We start from the raw sequence: 17521 nt of genomic DNA, 5'->3' as shown, positions 1-17521 counted from the left end.
TAACAGTAACCATGAACTATTTTAAAGTGTACTACTTAATGGCACTTAGTACATTCACAGTGTTGTGTGACCATCACTTTTGTCTAGTTCCAAGACATTTCCATCACCTGCAAAAAGAAATACACCCATTAAGCCGTCGCTTTCCATCTCTCATCCCCCCAGGCCTTGGAAAATACTTGTCTCCTTTTTTTCTCTCTGGATTAGCCTATTCCATATGTTGAATGTAAATGGAGTCCTGCAGTCTGTGTCTGGCTTCTTTATTTCAACAGAACATTTTCAGGGTTCACCCATGTTGTATCATCAGTGCCTTTTTGTGGCTGAATAATGTTCCACTGTATGCATCGATCACATTTTGTTTATCCATTCATCAGTTGATGGGCATTTGGGTTGCTTCCACTTTTTGACTATTGTGTGTAGTGCTGCCGTGAACATTCATGTACCAGTATTTATTTGAATTCTTGTTTTCAACTTCCTGATACATACCTAGTACTGGGATTGCTGGGCCAAAGAGTCATTCTCTATGACTTGTTGAGCAACTGCAAAATGGTTTCCTGCAGGGGGCCATGCCATTTGCTATTTACACTTTATCCTTTGGATTCCCATAGCAACGTACAAAGTTTTGATCTCACTATATCCTTACCGACGCTCCCCCTGCCCACCTTTTAAAAAATGGTAGCCATCTTAGTGGGTGTGAAGTAGTATCTCAGTGTGGTTTTGATTTGAGTTTCCCTCATGACTCATGATGTGAAACATCTTTTCAGGTGCTTGCTTGCCATTTGTACATCCTCTTTGGAGACATGTTTATTCTCCTTCTCTGTTCATTTTTTATAATGTCCCTGACTTTTTACTGAGACTGGGATTTGAATCTCAGGCTGCAAGCCTGGTGTGTGGGGCAGTCTCTCTGTTTGGTGCCCAGTAACTGGAGCAGGGGGAAGCTGTCTCTTCCATACTTGTTTTCTTATACTTTTTTCCAGTGGGGAGTTATACAGAAAACTGATCAGGGCTCTCGTGAACCTTTTGTCTTGGTTAAGGGCTCTATAATCCACACAGTCATCCAAGTTAAAACTTCGCTGTGGGGGCACCTGGGTGGCTCAGTGGGTTAAGCTTCTGCCTTCAGCTCAGGTCATGATCTCAGGGTCCTGGGATCGAGCCCTGCATCGGGATCTTTGCTCAGCGGGGAGCCTGCTTCCTCCTCTCTCTCTCTCTCTGCCTGCCTCTCTGCCTACTTGTGATCTCTGTCTGTCAAATAAATAAAAAAAATCTTAAAAAACCAAAACAAAACAAAAAACTTCACTGTGATCCTTCCCTCCTCCCCTACCCTGGCTTCAGTGACTGTGGCTCTTCCATTATCAGCAACAGCCAAATGCACAGCTCAACTTTGGAAACAATACTGAAGTTTATGGCGACGTAGTCTTGGAAACTGACCTTAATCTTGGCTTCATTTTACACTAATACCTGTATTTCCCCTTTATTTCTAGTTCTTCATTTAAGAATTTTGTCATGTGGTACAGAATTTTGCGATCTGCCTCTCATTGGCTTTCTTGAATCCAAGGTGAAAGTAAAAGTTAAAACAAGTCTTAACGCAGTCTAACTCCTATATTATTCTGTAAAAACAACCCAACTTTTATCATTTGCTAAGCACTCATGAAATACGTGCTTATGGAAATGTAACAATGGCTCACATCAAGCAAACATGTAAAGAGTAAAATAAAAATAGCTTATAAACTTACCAGTCCTGCTAATATTTTGTCAAGTATCTTTTCAGTTTTATCTATCTGTCTGCACTATTTGCTTTAAAAATGGGATTATATTGTAAATCTTTTCTATAACCTATAATTTTCATATAACAATATATCATGACCATTTTCTTTCACAGTCAACTAGACTTCCATGGATGTAAGTTTTTAAATATTATGTGCATTATGTGTCACTGGAGTAGCCTGTTAAAATAAAGATTCCAAGTCCTATTCCCAGAGATACTGATTCTGTAATCTGGACCTGTGCCCAGAAATCTGTATTTTTAACAAGCCCCTGGCTAATTCTGATACAGGCTATTTCTTGACAGTTTGAGAATCACCTTCCTATACCAATGACTGTAACTCTTGCCTAATTTTCCATTGTGGGAATATACCATTAGTTATTCAACCAATTATTTATTTTGTATTTTTTTCCCAGTTTTATTAACACCTGCTATAAATATCCTTATCCCTACAGTTTTGCCCTCATGCATGACTGAGTGTTTCTTGATTGTACTCAAACTGGGTGGTGTAAAAGTGATGGTGCTTGATAAAAGCTCTTAGAATGGAAGACTGAAAGCATAGAGAGGGCCTCTCAAGAAGCCATACTGGGGCCCGAGAGAGACGGTTGAGAGGAAGTAGGGTCTCCTACTCAGGCAACTGAGAGTGTGAGGGAGTGAGATTCAGCTTCCATCTACTGGAGGCTAGAAGCCAAACAGGGTCATACACCTGGGCCCAGCCAAGAAGGTGTTCTACTTCTCTAGAAACCAAAAGAGGAACGAAAGCCATCCCTCCTAGTGAATGCTTCAAGTGACCCATCAGTCTTGGGTCAAAGGAGAAGGGGTAATGCAAGGAGAGAGACGACAGGGAGACAACACAGTGTGCCTGCCCCAGTTCACCTTGTGGAAGAGAGAGGTCAAGAGCACAGAATGAAAGCATTCTTTTCCCTAAAACTGTCGGAGAGACACTGAGGCACATGCAGAACTGCCGTGCTGCTGGGATGTCAAATCCTAAGACTAGTACCGAGGAAAGAGAGGAGAGGCATTGGCACCACTGAGGTGTATGACATGGTCAGGTTGGGTGTTCTTGGAACTTCAAAGGAAACATTGTTCTTTGGTCTCAGTGGCCTGCATTCATTCATGGGATGTTAGGTGATGGCTCAGAAGTAACCCTACGGAAGGTGCTGTGTTGTCTTGGTGTAGTTTCGCAGGCTGTGTCAGCTCCACAGGGAAGAGGAGGTCAACGCCAGGAAAGAGGACCATCGGAGCGCCGTGGATTGGCAAAGGACTTGTTTGTGAGCATTTGCGACACACTTCCTTTTAGGGGCTTCCTCAGAATTATGTGGCAGGAGGGGAAGGGTGAGAACGTGAGCCAGGTACCCAGAACCTGAAAGTTCTATGTCAGAAGCCAGCCAGACACAGGTAACTCATGGGCCAGAGCTACATGGGCCGGGCCCAGCTCTGAGGCTGGGGAGTAGAGCCTGTTCGTGGAAAGGATTGCTCATCTCTGTGTGGTGTGTGTGACCACGGAAGTGGGTGGGGGAGAGGGCACCTGCCAAATCACTTATCAGAAGCCCCCATAGGTGACCAGAATATGGAAGTTATTTCTAGGAAGAGGCAGTCTCTTATCTCATTTTGAGGTGAAGGAAGCTGATTTCCCCCTTCACCCCCATTCCCACTGCTCCCCACACTGGGCACACTGAAGGTGGATTCTTGCCCCTGCTTTTGAGTCAGTTCTAGTGAAGCCCACTCACTAGAGCTTCTGCTTCAGGTCAGAGTGTGAAAGTGGGGGAGTGGAGGGGAATCGGAGGCTGAGGGCAGTGCTGAGGGGGTGGGTGTCCCTGTAGTACAAAGAAATGTAAAAAGGGCTTATGAGCATATAGAGTGACTTGGGGTGGAAGGAGGGGGACAGGTGCAATGAGGAAAGCGAACAGCTTCTAAGCATCTGGGTTGGTCCCAGAAAAAGCCCAAGAGAGTCCAGCACCGGATATGGTGGCTTCCTGTTTGACATCTCACACAGCTCTGCAAAGAGCAGCTGTGTTTACCAGCCAGGTTAAGACCGCCACAAGTATCGGCTGTTCATTAATTTGTAAATCAACTGGGGGAGTACCGCCATCTTCAAAACACTGGGTTCCGAGCTGCAACTTTGAGCAGTATTTTTGTGTTCAAGAAGAGAAAACTGACTTAGAGCAGTGCAGACAGTGAAGGCTTCTGTTTCCCTGTACTGAGAGGTCTGGAGGGGAGCGGTCCAGGGCTGCTGTGGTGACTGCCCAGTGCTTCTCATTAAATGAGTGTCTTTGACTTCTGTCTGTAGGCGTCGAGCTTTCAGCCTTATGCTTATTGCTTCCTTGTTACAAAACAGCTGTAGCTACTCCTGGCATCACATCTGTTTTCCTTCAGGAAGAAAGAAAATGAAGAGGGGAAAGCCAAACAAACAACTATCCCAGACACTTGTTTACCTCTTGTTGGCCAGAACTTCCTCAAAATTAGGCCTTTCTGAGATGCCGAAATGGCTCAGTTGGTTAAGTGTCTGCTTTTGGCTCCAGTCATGATTCTGGGGTCCTGGGATGGAGCTCCACATCTGGCTCCCTGCTCCGCAGAAAGCCTGCTTCTCTCTCTCCCTGTGCCTGCTGCTTCTCCTGTTTGTGCTCTCTCACTCTGTGTCAAATAAATAAATGAAATAAATAATTAAATAAATACAACATTAAAAAAAAAGAGAGAAAGAAAATTTTGCCTTTCTGCAAGAAAACTTAGCAAAACACATTTCCATCCTCTCTGCAAATTTTTTTGTTTTGTTTTGTTAGCAAAACAAGAAGGTGGCAAATAGATTTCATAAAGGTAACTCATAGATCTGCTACACCATCCATCAACATTATTTCTTGAATTTATTCAGTCTTCCTTTATGTTCCTCATAAACTTTTATTATGTTCATGTGCACATATTTAACATGTTAGATTTGCTCCTAGGAGCCCTATACTTTTCTTGCTGTTATCACTTTAAAAATACAATTCTGATTTGCTGTATAGGAATTGATTTTTTTGTGTATTGATCTTATTGAGTCTCATGAGTTATAATACTTTGTAGATTCTCTTGGGTCGTTTGTATTGACAGAGATAGTCACATCATCTGTGAGAATTGACTATTTCATCTGCTTCTCCAATCCTTATAACATTTATTCCTTTTTCCTAACTTATTGCTAGGTTAGGACTGGCAACATACATACAATGTTGATTTTAAATAGACAGTGGAGAGGTAAGATTGTACCAGTAAGATATTTGCTGTTTTCTTCTTAGCTGTTGGTGCACACCAGAGGGATGCTTCATATTAGGATAGTGGCTGTAGAGAGGAACACAACTGACTAGATGATGTTTAGGAAATAGCGTCAAAAGCACCTGCCGATTGACTGCTCTTGTAGGCTGAGAAAGGGGAAGGAGCCAATTTCAAAAAGAAATATTTTATTTTGACATCATTTCAAGATTTCAGAAAAGTTGAAAGAATGATACAAAGAGGGGCACCTGGGTGGCGCAGTCGTTAAGCGTCTGCCTTCAGCTCAGGTCATGATCCCTGGGACCGAGCCACACATCACGCTCCCTGCTCAGCGGGAAGCCTGCTTCTCCCTCTCCCACTCCCCCTGCTTGTGTTCCCTCTTTTGCTGTCTCTCTATCGGTCAAATAAATAAATAAAATCTTAAAAAAAAGAATGATACAAAGAATTACTGAATAGCCTTCCCCAAGTTTCCACATGTCAACATGTTACTGTATTTTCTTCTCTCTGCCCCTCTCATTTAAGGGAAACTTGCAGATATATTGCCTTTTTACACCTAAATGTTTCAGTGTGTTTTCCCACAGGAAGATATTCTCTTTTAAGGACACAGTACCATTATTAAAACCAAAAGTTAATATGACTATGATGCTGTTATATAATCTACAGAACTTATTTATATTTCTTGTTTATAGCTAACCAAGATCGTGTGTAGCATTTTCTCTTGTCACTCTTTTTTTTTTTAAAGATTTTATTTATTTATTTGTCAGAGAGAGAGAGACAGAGTACACACAAACAGGCAGAGTGGCAGGCAGAGGCAGTGAGAGAAGCAAGCTCCCTGCCAAGCAAGGAGTCTGATGCGGGACTCGATCTCAGGACCCTGGGATCATGACCTGAGCCAAAGGCAGCAGCTTAACAACTGAGCCACCCAGGCGTCCCTGTCCTGTCACTCTTCAATTCCCTTTGTTTATTTATTTAAGTAGGCTCCACACCCAACATGGAGCCCAATGCAGGGCTTGAACTCAGGATCCTAAGATCAAGACCTGAGCTGAGACCGAATCAGATTCTTAACCAACCGAACCACCCAGGTGCCCGCCCCTAATTTCCTAATCCGGAATAACTTCTGAGTCTTTCTTTATATTTCATGACCTTGACATTTTTAAGAGTATAGGCCAGTTATTTGGTATAATGTTCCCCAATTTGGGTTTGATGATTCATCACGATCAGATCCATGTGATGAAATTTGGACAGGGAGATCACAGAAGAGATGCTGATTTCTATGTCACATCAGGAGGCACTTGCTGTCAATCAGTCCCATTACTGGTAATGTCACATTGATCTTCTGGTTAAAGTCATATCTGCCAAAATAAAATAATAACTTTACTATTTTAATTAATAAGTAATTCTACTGTAATTAATAAGTATCTGTGGAGAGACCCTTTGAAAGTACATAATATTCTGTTCCTCTTTAAATGTTCACCTACTAGTAGGGAGAGTTCTTACCTATCAGCGTTATTGTGAGGATGAACCTAACAGGAAATACCAATGAATTGGAAGTAAAACGTGGGGAAGGGAGGGGTCAAGAGTGATTCCCAGGCTTTGGATCTGAGTGGTGGTGCTGAAGGGGGAGAGTGGAGGAAGGAACAAGTACAGCAGGGAGAAGATGAATCAAAAGTTCTGTTTTGCACACAGTTGCATGTGTTATGTCTATTGGACATATATGGAGAGTTTGGGTGGGCAGGTTGGAGCCCTGAGAAAGGGTCAGGGCTCAAGATGGCCATCTCCAGCTATTTGGGGCTGAAATGAGATAAGACACACGAACTTCACTTGGGGCTTTCTAAAGGGCTGTGTGTGCACAAGGGGTAAATGACTAGATGCTTCCTCTTGGTTGCTGTACCAAATATGCTTGTTAAAATTTTAGTAACTAAAACTCTCTTCCCATATTCTAATTGATCTTCTGTTCAATAAGTTGTGTAATCCAAGTTTTAAGAATTTACATCCCTAAAATTGAAATTCAGTAAAACTATTATTTTAAAACAAAATTATGTCCTCTTTTAAAAAAAATTTTTTTTTAAAGATTTTATTTATTTATTTGACAGAGAGATCACAAGTAGGCAGAGAGGCAGGCAGACGGAGAGGAGGAAGCTGGCTCCCCAGCAGAGAGCCCCATGCGGGGCTCAATCCCAGTACTCTGGGATCATGACCTGAGCCGAAGGCAGAGGCTTTAACCCACTGAGCCACCCAGGTGCCCCCCAAATTATGTCTTCTCCTAGTAATTTTATTTTCCCTGTATTGCTCCCTCCTGTGGGGGAAGAATAAAATTGCTCTGGACAGCTTTTCAGGGACATTAAGAGAACCCAGTCAGGACACCAGAGGGCGCCATACAGACAGTATGTGCCTGCAGGAAAACAAAAAGGTAACAATAGAGAGTTCCCAAATTCCTTGCTTTTCTCTCTTCCTTAATTCATAAATCAGGGATCCTGGGATCTGATCCACACAGTACTTCTACTCTTAATGAACTGTGCATGAACTGGAAGGGCATCTGGATGTGGGGAAGGGAGCAGGCTGTCCTGCATCTTGACAACAAAGTATGATTGGCACTAGGGGTCAGAGCTGATGAAATGTTTCAGAGCTGATGAAATCTGTGTGAAACTCTCTTCCCCCAGACTGCTAGCCCTCTGAGTCACCCAGTCACCCGAAAAGTGTTTGATAGAAGAGGAGAGAGAGATGAAAAAGCTACATCATCACCTCTTCCTCGTAGCACTTTCCCAAGCTCTTTTAAAAATTTCAGCTTCTCTCCTTGGCTGTTCTTCCTCTCTAATGTTTTGTTTTAGAATTAGCTTGAAGACTTTTTTTTTTCCTCTTTAACTAGCATTTTGCTTATCTTATGGTTTTTTGCGCCCTGGAGAATTTATGCCCTATAAATAAATAAAGGTATTATTATTATGTAGCTCTATTCAGAGCATTAGTTGAAGGGGAGAAGTGACATTTTTCTTTATTTGCTTAGAAACGCATTACAGTCACCATAGCTCTCCTCCAGTCTTGGATTAATGGCATAATTATTCACACTGGGCGACTGAGATGGAATGAGTTTAAACTTGGCATGAATTAATATACTAAAATATGCCTCCTGTTCTCTCTCATTGCCTAATTAATTCTGAATTATGAAATTCCCTTTGAGCTTCCCAAAAAGCATGGTCACTGGATTTCAGTGCAATTATTCTTTCTTTGCAATAAAAATCAAGCGATTTGATAATTATAGGCTGTTTGAAAAGAGAATGTTCATTTGAGCATCCTGGGAAGGGAGAGTGCCAACATAAGAGGGCTTTCTGGAGGTTTTATAGTGAAAAACCTGCACATGATGCATGTGTAAGAGTCCTGAAGGAGACTGAACTTGGTGTAAGCCAGCTTTACCATGAGGGAAGATGGAAGGCTTAAGAGCATTACCCCAAGTCTTCCTGCCAGTCTTGTACCTCAGTGTCTGAAATGTCCACTCCAAAGGGCATGCCTTTTGAGGTTCTTCAGAGGTTCCCAGTTAAATATGAATGAGCTGCCCTTGGAGAAAACAAGGTGATCCACTGGTGCAATGGAAGAGAACTTGCCATTCTATGACCGGCCTGCTGCACCCTTGCTAGCTGCCCCTTTAAGGGAGGAAGAGTCACTATTGTGAACTATTGGAACTGGAGACACTAACTGGAATTTAATAGGTAATCGTTGGAACATAGCAACATAAGAGGCGCAAACAGAGCCCCTTCAACCCTCTCTCTCTCTCTTCCATTCTGTGGGGATGTGTAAGTGGATTCAAGACCACTCTCTTCAGCTGACTTTCTTCCTAAAGTTTTCTAGAGAAGTTAAGATCCTAAGAATTGGATTCAAGACTTGAAGGAGAAGCCTGAGCCCTAGAGTCTTAGTCAACCATTATTAGGACTTCATACTGGAGCATTAAGCACTCAAACAACTATTAGTAGCATTTGATTATTTCTTACTCCTTATCTGTGGCTCCCTTAGGATCCTCAGGGAATTGGGGGGAAGAGAATAATTGGCATTGTAGGATTTTAATATTTTTCTTTGGATTCCTGGTGATAGTGCGGTTAAACAATATCAATAGAAAAACTCCGATAGAAAATCTGGCAATATGCATCACTTATCTAGCATCAGTTGGTTTATCATATTACCTTGACATGACCTCTTTGTACTGGGGTTTTCTGATCAACATGTATGCATTCTGTATTAGCCCTCATCTGGAAAACAGAACAGAATTTCCCAAACCCCTCAACTTGCTCCATGCCTCTGCTCCCCTTTATGGAACATTTATTTAAAAGTGTCATTTCTACGTTTTGCCTCCCCACTCTCACCTAAGATCCTATCTAACTTTTGCCATTTGTTGCCCACCAATTCATTGAGATCATTTTTGTCAAGGTCATCAATGTTCTCTCTCTTGCTAAGTTTGATGTCACTTCCTGTGTCTTACCCTCACCCCTCCCCCTTACCCACCCACCTCCACCCTGTATTCTCAGGTGTATTTGGCATCATGGACTATGTTCTTTTTCATGGAGCACTATACAAACAAACAAACAAACTTGACTTCTAGGCTAGCTCTCTCCTGATTTTCCTCTGATATCTTTTTTTTTTAAAAGATTTTATTTATTTGACAGAGAGAGATCACAAGTAGGCAGAGAGGCAGGTAGAGGGTGGGGGGAAGCAGGCTCCCTGCTGAGCAGAGAGCTTGATGCAGGGCTAGATCCTAGGACCCTGAGATCATGACCTGAGCCGAAGGCAGAGGCTTAACCCACTGAGCCACCCAGGCGTCCCTCCTCTGATATCTTTGTCCATGGATTATCAGTCTGTTTTCCTGGACTCTCCTCTTCCCAGGACTCTTTTTCTTTATCTATGCTTATTCCCTAAGTGATGCCATTGGGTACTATGGTCTTAAATACACTGCCTGCATACTGATGACCCTTGTACTATCAATTCCTGCTGCAGTAGCAAATTACTCCAGTTTCCCAATGCCTTACAATAAACATCTGTTTCTTGTTAATGGTATATAAATGCCATGAGTCAGCTGTGGCTCTGCCTAACTTGGTGCGATTAGTGTGACTTCTCATTCTAGACTCAGTAGCCCTTTCCTGGACATGTTCTGCTCATGGCGGAGGGTAGAGCAAGAGGGCGAAACACAAAACATGAAATCCCATTTAAGGCTTTTGCTAAGCCATGCACTTGCCCTCTCATCTCATTGACCAAATCCTATCCTTATGTAAATATGTGAAATGGACACATATTTTCCCTTCAAAGGGTGCGCAGATGACTCATATGACAGAAAACTAGTGAACTGTCTGGTCAACATTGCCATAGAGATAATCCACTAAGCATGTCAGATTTATTATATCTCAAACAATACTCCTGGGTCTTCCAGTCACCCCAGCCTGGATGTGTTGTCCTCTCCGTAAACACCATCACTATTCTCTCAGGTGATCAGATCCTAACCTACAAGTTTGCTTTGATTCCTAACCCCCCACACCACATAAGCTATGCAAGAGCAGGTTCTGCTGGTTCTACCTTCAATATATCCCAACTTATAATTGCCACCATCACTATCATCCCAACAGTCTCCCAGCTGGTTTCCCTGCTTCTTCTTGCCTTCTTACAGTAAACTCCTGACACAGCAGGCAGAGAGATATTTGAAGAATACAAATTATATCTTGTTAGTCCCCTACCCCAAACCCTCCAGGGCCCTGGTTTCTACACAACCAACAGCTTTCTACATGGCCAAGTCAATAGTCAGCTCAGATTGATAGGAAGATCAATCTCAGATACTTAGACACATGTGTAAATTAAACGACATTTACTTATCTAAAAAAGTTACAGGAAGGCAGTCCTTACACTCAGGCCATATGGCAAAAGTATCAGCAGTATTTTCCTGGACAGGTGGCAATTGCAAGTTTTAGACCCCAAAGTGCCTCATCAACCAGCCAACATTTGTGGCAAGCAATGTCTGAGTGAGTGGTGGTCACATCAGAGTTTTTGGAAGCTCCTCTCTTTCCAGATCTACCCTACAAGGCTGGAAGAGTATCTGCTGGTCTAGATTGTGGGCGAGCCCAACCAGGTACACTCAAGGTCATTTAATATACAAGATCACTGCAAAGAGCAGTAAATACCATACATTCAGGCATAAATACAGTGCTTACATAGAACCACCAACCTCCCCGCAGTTAACACAGCCTGATCCAAGTGACTCCTGAACTTCATGGCCTTCAGTGTGGCTCTGAGTCCTCTCCTGCAGTCCCCCATCATCCTCCAAATAAAATGCAAAGTTCCAAAAGTGGTCTCAAGACTCAACATGCTCTGGCCCTGATTAAGTGGTCTCTCCTACTCAGGTCACACTGGCTCCTTACTGGTCCTAGAACGCTCCAAGCTCATGTCTGTCTCAGAACCTGTAGTGTGTCATCCCTCTGACTGGATGCTCTTTTCCTAATTCCTCAGATACTCTTATTTCATTTGGATACCCTTCCAAATGTCACTCCTTAGTGAGGATGTTTTAGCATCCAATCTAAAATAGCCTCTACTCCAATTCACATCATTTTATATTGCCTTTTAATATTTTTTTAAAAGTTTATTTAAGTAATCTCTATACCCAACATGGCACTTGAACTCAAGAACCCAAAATAAAGAGTTGCGCTATCCCCTGACCGAGCCAGTAGAATGAATCATTTAATGCATGAGGGATTGAATGAGACACACAACAAATAAGCTATGAGAGGGATAAGGAGAGTGTCTAGATGATAATAATTATGATAATAGCACAAAGAAATATGTTACCATTTTACAGACAAGGAAACTGAGGTGTAGAGAGTTTAGGTATAGTGTCTATAGTTGATAGGGGTCAGAGTCAAGGCTCAGACTCAAAGAAGTCCATGTCAAGGCCACCTATTAAAGCCTGGTCATGTTGCCTCCAGTATACTAAAGCAGTGGTTTCTGAAATGGGGGTCTGTGTCTCCCAGGGGAGGATGAGATGAAACTTTGGGGTCTGGCAGGAACATTTAAATGCCTATTTCTGCTCTTTTATAAACTTATGTGATTTTAAGTTGTTTTGTGTTGGTTTTGTAATGTATTCAGTTATGAAGGTACCACTGGTTCCACACATATTTTGTTACTAAATAATATTCACAGATATGGCATGCATGCTCCAAAAATGTTTGGAGGCCACTTAACTAAGTTGCTGTCCATTTTGGGAAGGTGCTGATCAGGATGGGGCACTGGGTGTCAGCAGTGGTGAGGAACACGGAAGGAAGGGGAAGAGCATTAGCTCTTGGCACCTGCAGCTGGAGTCTGGGGATGGGGCTCACACGGAGGGTCAGTTTCTTCAGCTATGTTCCTGGCGAGACAGCCCCACTCGCCATCCCCACAGCAAATATGACTTTCTAAATTAGCTTCTGAACGGCATTGGACACATAACTGATGGAAACGAAAACCTCTAAGCACTTCCTTAGAGTGGAGAGGGCCAGTCTGGGAATGACTTCCTAGTCTGGGAATGACTTCCTAGTTCCTCCCTCTTACCCTTGATCTTTCATGCACACTTGCACACGTGGGAGTACACACACACCTGCGCAGACACACACTGCCACACTTTCAGAATGTGAGAGATTAAAGAAATGATTTAGCCTAGTTCTTCCATTCTGTAGGTTAGAGCTGGGAAACACAGCTCGTTTGTGGCAGGACAGGGACTGGGTCTTCCTGATCTTATTTCTAGCCCCTGGACTTCCCAGCCTTCCGGGGAAGCCTCACTTATGCACCTTTACTTACAGGACAGCTTTTACCTTGAAGGCTGGTCCCATTCTCACAATACTGGGTCTTTGGAAGGTTGGAACCCCTGAGACCCTCAGTAGGCAGGGTCCCTGTGGTTACATTGCCCACTTTCCTTCATTTCAATATGATGTGATCCTCCGACGCGTGCAGTACGTCCCGAAGTGCAAATGGCTCTGTGGCCTTTACTTCCATAACTTCTTGTCAGTTCTCCCTGCCCGGCCCTCCAGGCGACAGCCCCTTGCTGCCTTCCAGAGCAGGAACCCAAGCAAGTACTAGAAGCTTAATTGATCTGGATGTTTGGAATCAAACTTCATTAGCTCAAATTACTTCAGTTTGCCTAATTTGTTTCTCTATGTGAGCTCTGATAAGCTTGGTTTAACATCTTCTAAACTGTGGTGTTTATCATCATCAATGCCTACTCAAATTACTCCTACAGAGTAATGGACCAGGAGAAAAATGGTTTAAAAGGTGTAGCTATTTTGCATTTTTATACAAACGCAGAGAATGTGGAGTCCAAGTCACTAGATTAGAGCATTTATTTCCGTAGGACGACTCTACTTTTTAAAAATGGAACTCAGTCCGAAAAATCCCTTCAATTATTAATACTCAAGCATTACTTGTTTAAGTGTTTTAAGTCCCATAAACTTTGAGATTTTTTTTTCTATTTTTGTTTTTGTTTTTGTTTTTCTTCCAATCCGTTAGAGACTTTTGACTAACCCGTGTGTGTTTATGTGTTTGGAAATACACATATTTGTGTTTGGGGACAAAATACCCATCTGGAAAGAGGTGTGTCTCCCTGTGGATGGTTATTGATCCATGCCCAGTGCCGAGAGACTTTTAGCATTATTCAAAGCCCTCTTGAGTCTCCGGAAGGAACAGATAGCAGTGGTTGCTGTCAAGGCAGGGCACTGAGAGGGAGACTTCTTTCTAGAATACCCACTTACATGTGTTTAACTGCATTTATAATCTTTTCCAAAAATTAAAAACAAAAACACTTGTCAGTAACCATAATCCCAAATAACCAGTTTCCCCCAAAACAGAAGCCTGTTAGATGTGCTGCGTAGAGAGCTTCTATTTTTACGTAAATCCAAACAGCTAATTCCAATGCTTTGCCACAGGAGCCACACAGGGTTTCAGACTTGGGATGACTGTCTGTCCATTGATCATTACTTTAACATGGGAATTTGATGTGAGAGAGCATGGCCAACACCGAGAATTTGGAAACCTATGTTAACATTGTCACACTTACCTCAATCATTTTGTGTCCTCCTCCTAGAATCTGAACATAGGAATGCTGTCATTTGCTGCAAATGATGAGAGAGCGATGGGCTCACAGATTATTAAGGGGAGGGGGTCTGTCTTTTAGCCTGTCCAGATACCTCTCTGCATTGATAAAAATCAGCTCATTTCCCACATTTCTTTGCACTCCATAGGTGTAACCACTTATACTAGAAATGGCAAAGTCAGATGATAACACATATACTCCAGAGCCTCAATACCATACACACAAAGATAGGAATTCAGATAAATCAGACAAGATTGTCTTTCTTGTTTTTTAAGTTATCTGAATAGCTGTATCAATTCCCAACTTTGCTTATATACCGAGTATCCCTGGACTAACTGCGCGGGTACCATGGTGTAATTATTGTCCCATCAATATGCATCTTATACTGGTAATTGTGGTCCCATCAACAAAGACAGCTCACTAGTGCTGACCAGTGGGATCTGAAACGGCTGTCTCTCTGCCCCCTTGCAAGCTTCGACCTACATCTCCCGGTTAAGGAGCCTCAGAGGGGTCACTGTTCACTTAGGAACCAGTCCAGGAGACAGCAGAGTGCTCATTCACTTCCAAGCCTCTGCCCAGAACCTCAGGCTGTCACAGGTACTGCTGGTGCTGCCCACCTGACTCGGGTAACATAGCCTGCCCGGTGCGTGGGTCCTTGCTGCTCTGTCACACGGTCAATGGAGGGGGAAAGAGCCACCCTCTTGCTTGCATTTGCCTCCCTTCCCCGGGTCCCATAGCAGAGTGGGATAGATCCAGAGCTACCACCGTGCTTTTACTTTATGGAGATATAATCCAGAGACCATATGGTTCACCCATTTAAAGTGTATGATTCTTTTTTTTTTTTTTTTTGGTATGTTACATCATTAATTTTTTAAGTAATAAAATATATATAACAGTTTTCACTTCAATTTTCATGTATACTATTTTTAAATTTGTGGGGCTTGTCAGTGGGCTACTTATATTCTGTTTTCCCTTGATACTGTTAATAATACCTTTCTATGTTGTCACATATTCTTTTTTTTTTTTTAAAGATTTTATTTAACACAGAGAGAGAGATCACAAGTAGGCGGAGAGGCAGGCAGAGAGAGAGAGGAGGAAGCAGTCTCCCCACTGAGTAGAGAGCCCAATGTGGGGCTTGATCCCAGGACCCTGGGATCACGACCTGAGCCGAAGGCAGAGGCTTTAACCCACTGAGCCACCTAGGCGCCCCTGTTGTCACATATTCTTACTCATTTTTAAATAATGTAATTACCCATCTTATTAATATACTAAACCATATTTCTAATAGTTGGCTATTTAGTTGGATTCCCTGGCCTGGCTACTTGAATCACCCTGTAAAGAAAATTTTCAAGTGGCCTGCTAGAAACATTCTTGCTCAAAACAGTGAATAAAAATGGGGGAGAGAGGCAGGCACACTGAGCCTCTTCTGATACCCTGGCGGTGAAGGGGGAGAGAGAACCGTTGCATGAAGCAGGTCTGGCGATGAGGAGTCTGGCTGCCAGAGCTCTTCCTGGTGGGGACTCTGAGCAGCTGTCACTTCTGAACTCAGATGGTCAGACTGATGGAAACCGTAATAAGCAACACTTCAGATAGTTCTGTGTTTTTTGTTTTGTTTTGTTTTGTTTTTGTTTTTTTTAAATTAACGTATTTATTTGAGAGAGAGAGTGTGAGGGGCAGAGAGAGAGAGGGAGAGAGAATCTCAAGCAGATTTTTTGCTGAACATGGAGCCTGATGTGGGGCTTGATCTCATGACCCTGAGATCACAACCTGAACTGAAGCCAAGAGTTGGGCACTTCACCACCCTTAGCACTGCAGGGACTTCTAAACAGAGAGTTGCTCTCCCCATAAACCAGTCAGAGGCTGTCTGGATCCTGCATACATTGGTGCTGGCACATTTCCTTGCAGTCACCACAGTGGCTGCTGGCTTAGTAGAGTACTGACAGGACATGTGGTGGGGGTTACCCTGGCCCATGTCTTTTGTTAACATTCCCTTTCTTCAAGTTCGATGGTTTCCTCTTTGACACTCAGTGGTTAGTTCTTGTCCACATTTACTGTCTGTAGGTTTTGGAGAATGTGACGGTTACCTAGGTAACCAACGTATAGAGCTTGTCTGGTGTATTTTCATGCTTGTTCTGTTTTCTGGACAGCCGCACATGGAGATGATGGAGGGTTCCTTACTCCTTTGGCCCAGACAGCTTTGTTGAGCCTGTTGTCAGTGCGCCTGTCTGGAGTTCCTGTCTCCTTCACGACAGATTTCCAGGTCTCTCAGAGGGCCCAAGGGGCACACTTCTTGAAACCCACTCCATGGATGCGCTTGTGAATGTCGATGGTGTGTTCTCTGGATGCTACCTCGTTGATGGCAGAACAGCCCTTCTTCCCGCCACTCTTCCTTGCAGGAGCCATTCTGCTGGGCTCTGGTTGGAAATCTCACTTCAGCGATTTTAAAACATATGACTCAGTGGCACAGTTCCCCACAGGCTGTGCCATGGGACATTCCCATTAGCAATGCATGAATGCCAATGTTTTAACTTTCATACAGAGAGTAAATCCCTGTTGTTCTCCCCATAAACCAAGCAAACACTGATAAGCCTGCCTGGAGAAGGCAACTTCAGATGACAGTCTCTAGTCCACAGGGGCTTGCTTGCTTCTTGGGTGGCTGCCTGGAGGAGCCCAGAGCACCATTCTAATCTGGCTTCTGTTTAGCCTTCGTGTCCGGTCTGCTGGTTGTGCCTATTTATGCCCGACCCCCAGTCACTGATACTGTTTGAGTTCTGGTCCCAGACATCTCATAAACCTTCATGCAAATGATTGATCAACACAGACTCTTGAAAAGGAGACCCATTGCTAGCTCAGCACACAAATCTCTCCCTGGGTTCAGCTGGGAAAACCTTTTAAAAACATTTTCATGCAGATTGGCCTGATGGCTCTAACTGAATAGGCAGAACAATTCAGTGAGAAACAGTCAATCACTCCTTCAGCAGTTAGGAGATGGTCTCTAGTGGTGTTAGTCGTGGTCCTCCAAGAAGCGGACACAGAGATGGGATGAAATGAGCATGATTTGTTAGGGATCTGGCCGAGGGAAGGTGGGAGGGGAGCGAGGGGAGGCTGTGAGAGTCAGCGAGAGGCGCAGTTCTTGCCCCAGGGAGGGAAGGGAAAGGAAAATCGGGTAGAAGTGTCCTAGAACCCTGCACTGCGGAAGGAGGTCTGGTAAGGCTGTTGGGAGTTCTTGGTCAAAGTTGGCTGTCAGAGGGGTCTGCATCTCCCTGGAACCGGCCTGCCTCAGCCTCCCTGCATCCGTCCTTGGCTGTGGGCAGCCCGGGGCAGTTTTGGCTTCAGCACAGTGAAGGGTCACGGAGCTGCAGCTGGGCTGTGGTTGGAGCTCTGAGAGGCACAGTTCCAGTGAAAGGATCGAGCGGGTTTCTGTGTGCTCACATGTA

At 43.5% G+C, this 17521-nt stretch overlaps 1 pseudogene; it reads right to left on the bottom strand.

Moving 5' to 3' along the window:
- Positions 1–16115: 16115 nt before the first annotated feature.
- Positions 16116–16487, bottom strand: LOC116867420 (annotated as a pseudogene).
- Between the last annotated feature and the right edge of the window lie 1034 nt (positions 16488–17521).

This window comes from Lontra canadensis, unplaced genomic scaffold (genome assembly GCF_010015895.1).
Source record: "Lontra canadensis isolate GAN:19392208 unplaced genomic scaffold, GSC_riverotter_1.0 scaffold12, whole genome shotgun sequence".
Lineage (NCBI taxonomy): Eukaryota > Metazoa > Chordata > Mammalia > Carnivora > Mustelidae > Lontra > Lontra canadensis.
Note: the sequence above shows the minus strand (reverse complement) of the source record. Positions and strands in the feature narration are given on the sequence as shown.